Raw genomic sequence first — 14,272 nt, 5'->3', positions numbered from 1 at the left:
GCCTTTTGTTTACCAGCTTTCCCAGACCCTCATGGCTTCCTTTGGTCATCTGGTGTCTTTACTAATGTGATTGGTACTCCTGGGCTCTGCAGGTAGCCATGGACCTTTATAAATGGGATTTACAATGGGACTCAACACCCTGGCTGCTAATGAAGGCAGCCACAGGGATTTTTTTCCAATCTGTTTTCCAAAAGAGTGAAGGGAAATTGTTTGCTGGCTTTGCTAATTCTCCTTGTTTTCCGTTTACTTAATTTTTACAATTGACTTACTAACTGTGGTGCAAAAATACAAATATTTTTGTTTAGGGGTCAGAATGTTTCATCTGCGGCCCTTCCTGCCAATCACTAGAATTGTTTGTTATTGAACCTGGAAAGAACAAAGTAATCTCTGTTTAAACTCAACCAATTTCACCTTCATCTGTTTTTGTCTTTCAGGAGATTTTGACCAATTTGGTTATTTTAAAAAAAGGAAGTCCATGACTGGGAGCCCTGGACTCTAGTACCAGCCCTGATACTTCATACTTCTAAAATCTTGAGTAAGTCACTTACACTCTTTGATTGCTCATCTGAAAAAAAAAAAAAAAAGTGTTACCAAGATACATATGGGATCCAAGATGATGTTTCATATTCTTCCAGCTTTCTGCTCTTTTTACTACCAAAGTGAACTGTGGTGCCCTTTCATTTGATTTTTGGGTACACCTACCATGGAAAAACATACTTGCATCTGATAAAATGCTTTAACCAGCAGTCAGAGCAATAATTAAATATAAAGTGTCTGCATCGTCAGTTTTGAAGTCCTCTGCTTTGTAAATTTTAACTCAGTTTTATAGAAAAAGGATTTATTTACCCATTTCCTAATAATGAAATATGGAGCCCATGTTTTAATTGCTCCTTATAAGGCAGTCATTCTCAGATGTGGTTTAAAGGTCTGCCAGAGGTCATGGATTCTTTGGGATTTAGAATGAGAAGAGACATCAGCAATTGTTGTGTCCAATCACTTGAGTTTTACTAACATGGACTCAGAAGGCCCAGAAATGCTTAGTAGCTCATGCATGGTAACAGAGCTGCCAGGAAGGCCTAAACTCCCAAGACAAAATGGCATGTACAGGGGCGGTGCTGTTCTACCTACCTCTTAATGAAAAACAGGATGAAAGGTTAAAGGAGGGACTGTTTATTCCAAATCAGAAAACTTAAAAATCACTGCTTGATAGTATTAGATAGTTAATTTCTACATTTTAGCTTCCAGATTAAAGTCGATCCAATCCCACACATGTTTGACAAGGGCATGGTGTGCGCAAGACATTGAACTGACATGATGCTCCTGTAGGACTGTGCAGAGTCACAGTTTCTGCCCCTCAGAGACTTACAGATTCACTGAAGACAAGACAAGTGTACAAATAGTGCTGTGCATGTTGCTGGGAATAAAAATGATTTTAAAAACACAGGTTTTTAAAATCTCAAAGGACTTTTTGAGGATTTCCAAGTCCATAGGGAAATTGAGTTAAATAGAACCTGAGAGTTCAAGTGTTCATTAGCAGGTCAAAGGTAAATGCAGAGTGCTTTGGGAACTCACAGGCAAGGCCTTAAGTCAGAATGGGAGAAAAGAACTGGTGAAATAATAAAATTTTGGCGAGGTTTCCTATTCTCGAGTTAGTGATTGTTACTGGAGAAAATCTCTCAGGCATGCAGATTGATATCATTATAAATTCATTGGCTCTAACCCTAAATACAACCCAGTTGTATCTTTGACTGCTTTGGCTGAGTCCCTCTCCTTTATCTCTGATCAATTATTCCAAATATAACTCTGTTCTCTGCAAGCCTGTACCCACTGCCCTTTTCTCAGCGGGGTGCTCCTCTCACTTCTAGAAGCTCCTAAAGATTCCCAGTAATTGCCTTGAATTCAGCTGACCTACAAGAACTAGTGATGCCAAGTGCTTTATCTCCAAACCTGCTTCCTCCTCAACTTCACATTCATCTATGAAATTACTGCTGGATATGTCCATCTGGATATGTCACAGTGTCTCAAAATCAGCATCAGCTAAGACCTGCATGCATTACCGTCCATTCAAAAGCTCATCTTCCTCCTCAGAGTGCCCTTAATTTGAGGAGGTGCCACCATGCTCCCCAATATGCATTTTAGAAAAACCGCCTGGCTGGAACATGCCAAATGCAGAAAGAATATCCAGTTAGGAGGCTGCAGTAATCTAAGCCACTGTACTCTTTGTCATAGTACTTAACACATCACACCAAGTTGCATGAGAGATAACATAGCCAAGTAATCAAAAACATGCTTTGAAGTAAGATGATTCTGTGTCTGATTCCTGGCACCACCATTTATCAGCTAGCCAGCCATGTGACCTTGAGCAAATTATTAAACTTTCTAAGAATGGGTTACCTCACCTGAAAAACCGGGGCAATAATAATAAAATTGTCATAAGGTGTCCTGAAGCTTGAATGAGATACGTATCACATGTGAAGCTTCCAGCACGGGCCGGGGAGCGAGGGGAGGGAGAAGGGGGGTGAGAAAAGCAATGCAAAGTAGAGACCTGGGCTTCATTGTGAATCCTTTGCCCATGTCATTTAGTCACCAATTTCTAATGATCCCCTTCCAGTTTGCCACCAGAGGAATCTATTCAAAGCTGAAATGGGAACATGTCGTTCCTTTGGTCAAAACCTTTCTGTGTGGCTCTTTTTTATCTATAGGTTCCAGTCTCAACTCCTCACACTTTTGCCTACATTTTCATCTTCCTTAATCCACTCCCTCCCTCGCTAGTGGTGGTCTAAGAAGGCCAGATTGCTCTTGTTTTCTGAACATCCTGTGCTATTTCAGAGAGGTGCTTGCTTGTTTTTTTCAACACCCTTCTCTCCTGTATCAGTTAGGATTACATTTGTCTGCAAATGACAGCAAACACCAAACAGCAAGTTGGACATTTATTTCTTTCCCACAAAAACAAAGTTTGGAGGCTAATTGCTAAGGCTGATATAGCATCTCTGCTCTCATCAGGGATCCAGGCTCCTGCCTTGTAGCTCTGTCATCAATGTGCAGCTTCCATCCTTTCCCCCTCGCCCTCCTTTACCCCCTCTAGGACCTTATTCTATTAATCATCCCCTCTCTTCTGTACCATCCCTTTTCCTTGAGGGAAGAATCTTATCCTGTAAGCATCCCTCCTTGTAATTACTCTTTTTCCTATAGCTACCAACTTATTTCCACCCTAGTTCACCACACTTTTGAAAGAGGAATTGCTATATGCCATGGCACATTTTCATCCTTGGTCCTATTTGACCTCTCTTACCTATTGAAACTGTTGACCACCTGCCATTTCTCCAAACTCTCTTGTCTCCTGACTTTCACAAGCCTGTTGGTTTCCGGTTTCCTTCCTATTGCTCCTACTTCTCCATCTGGTTTGCTGGGTTTTCCGCCTCCTTTGCTTGACTCTCCAGTCTCGGTGTTTCTCAGGCTTCCCTGCTTGACCCTCTTACTCCAAATCCTTTGTCTACAGCAGCAATTCCTGGGTAACCTCACCACTACTGATATCAACTATCTGTGTGGCAGCCATCTGTCCCCAGGCTCTGTTTGTCCAGACCCCACTCCTGAGCTGGAGTCCTGGATTTCTAACTGCCTACCAAAAGGGCTTCTCGTCTCCGTTCCTTTCAACCCCGATGATGTGCATTCCCATCACCTCTTCCTACACTCCTGCAGAAATCTTTGATCTGGCTTCTAATTCAGTTTTCATAATACTCCCAGAGTTATCTTCTATTTTTAAAAAATCTGATTATGTTAATTCATTTTTTTAAATCTTCCATTGGCTTTCTCCCACTTTTAGGTATAAATTCAGATGTTTAATTTGGCATATAAGGTCCCTTATAGACTGGCCATAGCCTACTTTTTTATTCTCTTGCAACTCAACTCCCAGTATTTTTAAGATACACCATGCCTTTAACATTGTATTATAGGTGTGAGGTCTTCCCAATTCTGTTTGATGTATCCTTTAAGGCCACCCAAATGTCATCTCTTCTCTTATATTTTCTTTATTTGTCCAGACAGGATTACTACTTTCTCTGTGCTTTTATAGTACTTTGTTCCTACTTATAGTGAATATTTACACTTTTAAAAATGCATTTACCTCTAGATTGGGATCTCTTTGAGATAGGGACTGCCTTTATCATCCTTCCTAGCACAGTTCACAGTATTTCATGAAACCAGGAAATAAGGATAACTTTTACTCTAAGAATAATGAGTTTTGTTTTAGACATATTGAGGTAGAGGGGACAGCAGCAACTCAGAAAAGACTTTATAGCCAAATATATAGATGTAGGAGACATCAGCAAAGACAATAATTAGCAACTGATTGGATCCCATGTTTTTCAGGTAATGATTAAAGAAAGGTAGAATAGCTATAGAAAGTAGGAGAAGAGCTGGTAGTGGGAATTCTTGGATGGTGGAAGAAAATCCATTAACATCCATGTTGGAAAAAAAACTGTATTTGATATTTTTACTGGGGTCCTCTCCCCTCTACCAGAAGTATGCAGCTCTTCCACTAACTGAAAGTCCAAAATCCAGAAAAAGAATGCCTGAAAAGATGTTCCTTCTTTCTATTTCTTCTAGGATTAGAAACTACTTAATCAAAAACTTCATCCTAGGCTTCTGTTGGCTACTTCAGACATACCTTGTCCATTCTCCTCCTCTAAAATCTTCTGTTTTTGTGGTGTGGTATGGTGGTGGTGGTGGTAGTGGTGTTTATGCCCTTTGCAAAAGCTAAAGTGGGTAGGATAGAGTGGAAATATCTATTTTGTTACCCTCACAAAATTATAAATAAGCTGAAAAAGCTTTAGAATCTTTCTTAAATTAGAAAAAAAAAAACATCTTGAGGATTTGTTTATTTAGATAGATGTTTTTCCTTACCTCTCTCCCCCTCTATTACACTCCTTTGCTTTCTTAGTGCTTCTAGGAAATATAACACTGGCTTATGTAGATTATTTATTTATTTATTTATTTATTTTTTATTTATTTTAATATATTTTTATTGATTTTTTACAGAGAGGAAGGGAGAGAGATAGAGAGCTAGAAACATCGATGAGAGAGAAACATCGATCAGCTGCCTCCTGCACATCTCCTATTGGGGATATGCCCGCAACCCAGGTACATGCCCTTGACCGGAATCGAACCTGGGACCTTTCAGTCCGCAGGCCGACGCTCTATCCACTGAGCCAAACCGGTTTTGGCTTATGTAGATTATTTAAACAGGTGAAGTGAGTTACATGTTTCCATGCAACTGCTTGACATTTAAAATTTTGATAAATTTAATTTTATGAAAATTGAAACTGCATGGAAAAATAAATCCATAAGCAAAGTCAAAAGGCAAAATGGCAAACTAAGGGAAAATGTTACAATTCATATCATGCCCGAAGGACAACATTCCATAATATATAAAGAGCTCCTATAAATCAAGTATAAAACCAACAACCAAACAGAAAAATGATAAGACTGGACATTTCAGAGAATGAAATATAAATTAAAATGAATTGAAAAGATATTTAGTTTCATTCCTAATAAGAAAAATACAGATTAAAACTATAATGAGGTATCATTTCTCATCTGTCAGATTGACAAAGATCCAAAAGTAGATGCTATTCTATATTATTGAAGGTATAAGATACATAAATTGATCATGGGAGTGTACATTGGTTCAGCCCTTAGTTCATCCCTCACTTAGTGCCTCATAACCAGAATTCCCTCCAAACCAATTTTATGTGCTCTTGGCATTTTACCGCTTGATGTAGACCTTAGGAAACTGTAATTAAAAATGTTTCTAATGTGTGGATAAAATGAAAACTGCTTTGGGTGTGCTAAAACAAAACAAAACAAAAACAAGGCAGTTTGACAGTATCTAACAATATTGAAACTACATATTGTATATCCTTTGACCCATAAATTTCATTTTATGTATTAACCAACTAGTGCTAAATTATTGTGTATTAATTAATGCAGGGTTAATTATTATAATATTTTGAGTAATCACAAACATCAGAAACTAATTGTGCAACAACATTAAGGGACTAGTTTAAGATAATCATGGTATATACGTGCCAGGGAATTTTGTGAAGCCACAAAAAAGAACGAGGAAGATTTTTATTTGCTTATATAGAGAGCTCTCCAAAATATTTTTACCTTAAGTAAGTAATGTCCAATAGAGTGAACGTGTTTAATTTGTCTTTACTCAGATATGCATTATATATATATATATATATATATATATATATATATATATATATAATTTTGTTTGAGAAATATATTTTTACAATGATTAGGTTTCTCTTTAAGAAATCTAGCATATTTCTTTGCACGTGTACATTTTCACTTAAATCACCTAAAGTTGGGCAATTTAGAAAATGATGTTATCACATATATGTTATTAAGATGATTTCTGGGTCTTATTTTTGTTGTTGCTATTGTGAATGGAATCTCTTCCCCACCCCCCATTACCACCATAGTGTTTTCAATCTAGAAACCTATTACTTTTTACCTCCCATGTTATGGGTAACGGAACAGGTCCAGAGAAGATAGGTGACGAGCATGGTTACAGAGCAGATGAGTTGGTAACTGCAGATCTTGAACATCCAAATTTTATTGTGTTATCTTAATAGAAAATCAAGGTGCTTACCCTGTCAAACTTTGTTAAAATGAATACTGTCTTAAGTATCACTTTCTTCGTATCAGATTTCAAAGGAGTAATACACATTTTATAGCACATCTTCAGTTTTTAACATTGTCATTTTGAAATACAGTGTTATGACTTGAGGAACTGCTTGTCATCTTCATTCAATTTTCTCAAGACCTGATTTCTACTAGACAGGAACTATTTCTTCTTTGAGGTCTAAATAGACCTAACAGCCTATTGCACTGAGTAAATATTTAATGAAGATTGAATATTTCCTCTGTGGTGAATCAATTATTCTTGTTGATTCTCTGAGGAAAGCTTTCTTTTAAAATATAATGTAGTAGGTTAAGAAATTTGTTTTCCTGAATATTGTAATTAGTGCCACAGTTTGTTTCAGTGATATAAAACTTCATGTCCTTTAGGTTTTTTCAGCTATTTTTCTTCATTTATGTAAAGAGTTTGAATTTTTATGTTATCTCAAATACAATTCTATTATTCCTTGACCTGGTAGCATGCAATAAAGTCATTTGCTGTGAGGGTTGAGGTTTTTTAGAATTTTGTATTATTTGGAACTCTGAAAATGGAAAATATTCGCTAATGAGGTATAAGAATCTTAGTGGTGCATTTTTTAATGGGAGGAATATAATTTTATTGGTAAATATCTCCAAAAATATAATTTTTGTAATTGGCAAAAATTTATATTTCTTGTATTTTTAACTATCAGCCATATATTTTATTCTTTTAAATTTTTCTTAACTGATATTAGGTTTAAATAAAGTGCATTTCTATTTATTGGCCTGTGGAATCTCTAATTTATGAAATTAGTGAAATATCTTGAAAAATATCAACTTGTGAACTGTAATCATTATAGTGGAATCATTTAGTGCAAGTTGCTAATGTGGCATTCGGATGGAATTTATCAAGAATCAATTAGAAAAACAAACTCCTCATTTAAATGAAGTCAGAAAACAATGAACAGGTAGGGGAAAGGATGCTTATATTTTTCATTATCTTTTTACAGTAGGAAGTATATGAACATACTTTTGAAATTCATGCCTGGTGACAAAATATCCTTTCGTTTTTTAAGGAATAATTACGTTCGCCATGTTCCACATTTGATAATTTCTGGGAGCTATATTTCAATTTAAATAACCTGACATTGTTTGGTGTTTATTTTACTAGGGGAAAATTGTGTGAGTGTGTGATGACAGTTATAGTACACATTTGATAACAAGGGTATAATAAATCAGTTGAGTCACAGTGGTCTGATATCTGTTTTTAAGGTCTTTTTGACCCAGGAGTCTGTGACCTGTGAAATCTTCATTTTTTGGATTTGTTAAGATATTTTACAATGCAAGGATTTAAACTTAGATGAACACCACTGCGGGAAGTTGCCTGATGTGGCCCAAAATGTAAAGGATATCAGGTATAAATTGGAAAACATTGAAGAAGTTCTGACAATTAACATGTGAGAAGAAAGAATCTAAAGTTAAGGAAGTTTCTTTTCTTCTTCAACTTGCATTAAAGAGAACCTGAAATTTAACCTGGTATTTTCAACGCTCTGATTACTCAGCAGTGAAAGCATTGCCAAGAAAATGTACCCAAATCTTGAGTTACAGATTGTTCTTGCATCTGATTGGAAGGGGCATATGAGTTGTTTATAAGGTATTGCAGATCTAAAGCTGCACAAATGAAGGTTGAGACTTGGGGGAGGGTTTGAGTCAGTGAAGGGAAGCTTCGTAGACATTACAGCTCTGTCCAGAGGCCAAATGGGAGATAAATCACCGCTGGCCACCTCTCTTATTATTGAAATGGTTCAGCCCTGGGGTTTAACTGAAGGACTTAGAGGTTTTTGAAGTGCAAATAGGATGGTGAAGGGTAAACCCTTTTAGGGTTTCATTTTGATGGATTTTTTTCCTGTGTGGATTTCTGGCACTGACTGTGATCTGGAAGGAACCCTTAAAAAGGAAAAGTTTTGTTTTGTTTTTGATCAATCAGGCAATAAGAACTCTCCACTGGGGTGTACTTTTCCTGCATGCATATTGATCCTATTGTGTTTAAAAGTAGGTCATTTAATTGGGTCTTTCTTGAGCCTTCTGTAATGTAACTGTCATTCCAAAGACACCACTCTTTCTTGCTATTAATGCCAAAGTTTGAGAGTGTTGAAGGATGTGGTACTTTTGGATAGGAGTTTTGTGGGGTTACTTAGGGTCAGTGTGTTAAAGTTGTCTAAAGATCAAGTCCATATTAGAACAAGACCTTCATATATTGATAAACAGTCTGTAATTATTTAATCTTTTCCCCATTGAGTTACATAGTTGTACATACTTATTTAATTATTTTGTATGCTTTCTGTCTTGCCAGCATAAAATAAAAACAAAAAAATTTTTAGATTGTGAAATATTTGTACCATCTTATTTATTCAGATACACTAAAGTGTTTAGGGAAATAAGGAAGCCATTTAAAAAATGTTAAGAAAGAGATATGTTGACTTATCAAGTTGAAAATTTTTCTTTTACTTCACAAGTAATTCAAACACAACAGATAAGATATCTTTTCAAACAATTTTTAGTAAAATTGGGATGCGGGGGAGTCATTAGTGACTCCAAAAGAATTATAACTTAAAGGCTTTTTGTGCAAGAGTATTAAGTATTTGTCTTAAAGAAATGTCATTGTAAATCCTTCTATTTTGTTAGAAATATAATTAACAGAACTTTTTTTGAGCATTTGGCTCTTTATTTTATACTTAACAGATATTTGTATTACTTACCCTGTTTGAAAATGATAACATTTAGCTGCATAAGAGATTTTCCTCTATGGTGCTTGATATCCTTTGGAAAAACGGGTTGTTAATCTCCATAATTGACATTGATCACACAATATTCTTAATTGCCTTCCAAATCAGTTTTTGCTTTTCTGTTCTTCACAAATTTTCCTTCACCGTATTTATGTATTTATCTAAATGTTACACTTAAAATTAAATGTTAGAGTTTACATTTTCCTAATGTTGAATAAAGACTTTAAATAAGATACTTAAAAAACAAAAGAACACTAGATAGCATCAAGCAGAGTCCTCTGCATCTACAGCGTCCCTGTCATTAGTTTGTTGCTGGGAGATGTTAAAATGACCTTTCCTTTGTTAGAAAAGAGATCTGTAGTCCTTCCCAGAATCCTCTTGTTAACTGTCTTTTTAACTCAAGTTGGAGGCTGTCTAATGAATGAATGGTGAGCTTTTTTTATGAGCTACACATATTGTTGACATTGTGTCCCACGTTGCTTTTTAATTTCTAATGTATTTTTAATTTGCAAAGCATGCATATGCCTTTCAGAGCAGTAGAATTTGCCTTTCAGAGCAATAGAATTGAGTCAGCATTTCTGAGTGCCAATATTGCTTTACGCAAACAAGCCAAGCCAGGCTTAAGAATGCTGTATCATAAGCCTTAGATTAACTGAAACACACATGTGAATTTCTCTTTGAATATTGTTGAAGAAAAGAAGATACTTGAGAAAGGCTTTTTTCCCCCAAAGAACTTCTCTTGCCTCTTAGCAAGTGAATTGCCCCAATATAAAAGCATTGGGGGGAAAAGTGAGCCGCAGAGTGAAAAGGCAATCCGCAAATAATCACTCTTTTCTGCCTTTGATTGTGTCAGATTTTTTTGGTGTGTGGCAATTGTTTTCTTTTTCGCTTAGAAGAGGTTTATGGTCCAATGTCTGTCAAGTCAGCCCCTGTCTTGAGGTTGCAGTTGTATTTCTCTCTGGAGTTCCTAGAGGTGATGTTATCTTTTGTTCACTCAGCAGTGTGGTGGTTCCTGAGAGCATCTGTCACTTTAGGCATTACAAGATGGATGGGTCTCCAGTGAACTGCTGGTTGAAGCAAATGGTGAAAATAAGAAAAGACAAGGGGCTTCGGGGTCTGCAGAGAGGACAGACAACAAGGAAATACTGTTTGTTAGAAATCAAGAGTAAGCTGAGCAATAGAGGAAGAGAGAGCAAAGATGGAGTATATGCCATTTTATAAGCAACTTGGAAATCAGAGTCTTTTGGTGGCTATCGTGATCTGAGGGGGACATCTGCATCATGGTAAACAATTCTGTGCTTTGGATTTGCAAAATGTGTCTGGACATTACCAAAACCGTCTGGGAAGAGTGTTGGGAAATTACAAGGATACGGAATGTTTTATGTGAGGGTGTTGATGTTTGGGAGAATTAGTAGTCTTTTAAAATGTAAAAATTTAAACATTTATTAAGTTTTTCTTTATATTTCATATCTCTATTTTTTCTTTTCTTCCTCTATTTCTTTCTTGTGAACAACTGTAGGTATTAAGATGTTTGAAAAGTTTTAGCCACTTTCTAGCATCCTTACTGTTTATACTGAAACTTCTTTGACAGTTTTTTGCAGAGGGATTCTGAAAATTCTATGCCCAGGCCTTACGGAGGCTGGAGGCAGATTTTAAGTTATTTTAAGCAACCTTCTCTTTCATTTTATGGGCTCTTTGATGAAAGAAAAAAAAATTGTTATTAATCTGTCAGAACAAGGTGGAGATTTTCTATATTTAGAAATTAATTTTGTTGGCAAAAGTCCAGTTTGTAAATCCTGCCTGTGTGAGCAAAGGAACAGGAAGGAGCTTGGTCAGAGAGTAGAAAAAGGGAAGAAGGGCTTGCGGAGGAGGGGGGGGGGGGGGGAGGGGTGTAATGTGGTTGAAAAAAAAAATGATTTTGTCAAACTTTTTGGCACTCGTCTATAAAAAAGAGCATAGGTTGGAAGGCAAAGAAATTAAGATGATTAGAAGCTTTAAGCTATACAAATGGTAGAGTATCTTCCTTCTCTATGGGTGTAAATAATAGATGAAAGAGTAAGAGTGACAACAAAGGATCAGGTCGTTTAAGAGAATGTGTGCAGCCTGAATAGGGGTCTGTGGCCCAGGGCCAAAGGTCTTAGCTTTGAGTGTAATTAGAAGAAAATACTAAAATGTCATTACTAGCAGGTGAAGTGTGCAGCACGTGGCCAAAAATTAGCAATTTTAGACTCTGAAGCTATTGGAATTGGATTACTGACCTTTTTTAAAAATCATTAAGGTCCTTGTGGAGTCATATAGTTTCATTGGCAGTAATGCAGTTTGACCTTGTTGACCATATGGGGTAATCTTGGGTTTGGATGTAGGTAGCAAAACTCCTGACTTACAAAAGGATGTCTATTTGTGTGTGGGTAGATAGGAAATACATGAGTTTGAAAATCTAGGTCTTGCATTTTTATTTGTTCTTTTGCCTGAAGACATTCTTCTGACAGTAAGAGAGGTAAGATAAAGATTTTTATTTCAAAATCTAAAGTGGTGTTTTCTCTTTTCTCTCTTTCAATTTGACATAAAAGGAGAGTAAAATGAAAACGTTTTTTAAACATAAGTTAATATCACTTTCAATATTTTAGTGCTATAAATATGCATATTGAAATTAGTACATTCTTAGGACGATCTTTTGTTTTCTCTTTAGACACTAACAAAGAAATAGAAGCACTTCTAAGTTATGTATAAAAATCAATGACAAATAGTTTTTATTTCACTTTATGCTTTATGACTATGACCATGCAGTAGTTTAAATTGACCATAATCTATCTAGAAAACAGAATAATATGTACACTGTAATTTTTACTCAGCTATAAAATGATAAGTAGTCTAATTTCTTCTAAGAGTACACCACTCAGAAGAGTAGGAAAACAGTAGCTCTTTTTCTTCTGGCAGCCTTTTTTTCTTGGAAATTATTAAAGCATTTGTTTTTAAAAGTAGAGAATAATTTTAATCAATATTAGCTATGTTTATATTTTTTATAGTTCTTTGAGGAGGTAAATTTTGAAAAGCAGCAGAGAAACTTTAACTTAGAATAAGAAAATTATCTTCCACTAGTTTTATTCCTAAAAATAGAATAAAAGTTTTTGGGCTTTTAGCATTATGGTAACACCTGTCAAAATGCAGACTTGACAGGTTTATTCATTTTACAGTTAGTGAGGGGAAATCTTAAGAACAACAGAAATTATTTTTGAATATATATAATTATGAATGATTATTTTGGGAGTATTGTCTTAAGAAGGAGAAATATCTGTATTTTCCAGTTATGAGTTGTGTAATCTTTTGATAATTCATTTCTCATTGTCATTTCTGTGGAATTGTAAATATTTACACTATTATGTTCTGGAATATAATGTATTTGTTAAATAATTCATCTTTATGTATATATTTTTGTTTTTTATGTTTTTGCAGGTGCAAAAAAGCTTTAAACAAGTAAAATCTAGGCAACAGGCTCCCTGAAGTGTTGACATCCCAACTTAATCATGAACGTGACTCAAAAATGTTAATAAATAAACCAAGGTATTGTACAATTATAATACACCCCCAAATTTTTCAAGACCAAATTTATTTTATGAAGTTATAGTTATAATTTAAACAAAGCTACAATATTTGGTACTTAAACTGATTAACCAGATATTTCTATGAACTCTCCTTCCATTTCCTCCCCTCTCTGCTTTCCTCTCTCCTCCCCCATCCTCTCCACTAAAAAAGAAAAGTAAAAAAGTATTCAGCAATAAGTTTTTTCCCCTACAACAGCCTCTGTGTTATACTTCCTAAGTATCTAAATTAAGATAATAGAATTCAGTTTTTTATTCCCCTTTGTTGATTCTGGTTCTTTCAAATTGTCTAATAAGAGATTATTATTAATGATCTAGATTACTATCCTCTGCAGAAAAAAAAACCCCAACCATATTAAAATTGGAACCAAACTATCCTGAGATGTATGTTTTTAAAATTTTATAAAAGTGGTTTTTTTTTTCTATTTTTAGAAGGCTTGTAATTTAGAAAAGAAAAAGAGGCGATATTGCCCTTTTTCTCCCTGTGTCAAAGAAAATCAAAAGTTAACTTAGAATTGAGCATTTAGGGGTACTGTTTTAGCTAACCCTCATCTGACAGGGCATAACCCAAGACTGTCTCTCTCCTTTTGGAAGTTACAATGTGCTTCAATAGCCTGGCATTTCCAAGAGAGGCCAAAGATCTTTCCCTCTTTTATGACCCGTCGTATCCTTTTGAGGCCAGCAAGAACAAGAGGGTCATTGCCACTTCGGCCTGGTCCCTGTTGTTCGCTCATGGTGACCACGCAGATTGAAACCTAGTATTGGCTTAACATTTGGGCCTGGAACATCTGGAAAGTGGTCAGAGATGGAGCTGAGGAGACAGAAGGGAGAGAACTGTTGTGTTTTGTTACACCAGGTGCTAGGAGGAAGCAACATTGGCCTTTTTGATATGGGAGGCAAATTCTGTGGGCCCTGGAGTTAGGCTTCAACAATTGAAGAGGTCAAAGGACAGCTGAGTGGGGTCAGTGAGACACCATGGGGTGTATTTTGTTACTTAGTAAAAGGAGCAGCCTCCTAAAACCTTAAAGGATTCTCTTGAAAATCTGTGTTGTGAAAAGGTTTTATGAGTCTCACGGCAAAACTCCTGATTTATCTAAGGAATGCTTGCTTTTGTCTAATGGAAGGATAATCCTTACCAAATGTTGGCAACTTCTATAAGAGTCAATATAGGTCTGAGAGAATAGTTAGGGTTTGAAGTGTACTTTGCTTTCCAAAATG

The 14,272-nt window shown here is 35.8% G+C and overlaps 1 protein-coding gene across 1 annotated transcript in view; it reads left to right on the top strand.

Moving 5' to 3' along the window:
- Nucleotides 1-431: 431 nt before the first annotated feature.
- Nucleotides 432-14,272, top strand: part of GREB1L (GREB1 like retinoic acid receptor coactivator) — a 129,568-nt gene continuing 115,727 nt past the window's right edge. Inside the window, exons 1-2 of the mRNA XM_070420533.1 lie at nt 432-535; nt 12,909-13,016. The gene's annotated coding sequence lies outside the window, so the exon portion shown is untranslated. The remainder of the gene's footprint in view (nt 536-12,908; nt 13,017-14,272) is intronic.

The sequence above is a fragment of the Myotis yumanensis genome, unplaced genomic scaffold (genome assembly GCF_028538775.1).
Source record: "Myotis yumanensis isolate MYYU_CA2020_CCGP unplaced genomic scaffold, mMyoYum1.0.hap1 SCAF_7, whole genome shotgun sequence".
Taxonomy (NCBI): domain Eukaryota; kingdom Metazoa; phylum Chordata; class Mammalia; order Chiroptera; family Vespertilionidae; genus Myotis; species Myotis yumanensis.
Note: the sequence above shows the minus strand (reverse complement) of the source record. Positions and strands in the feature narration are given on the sequence as shown.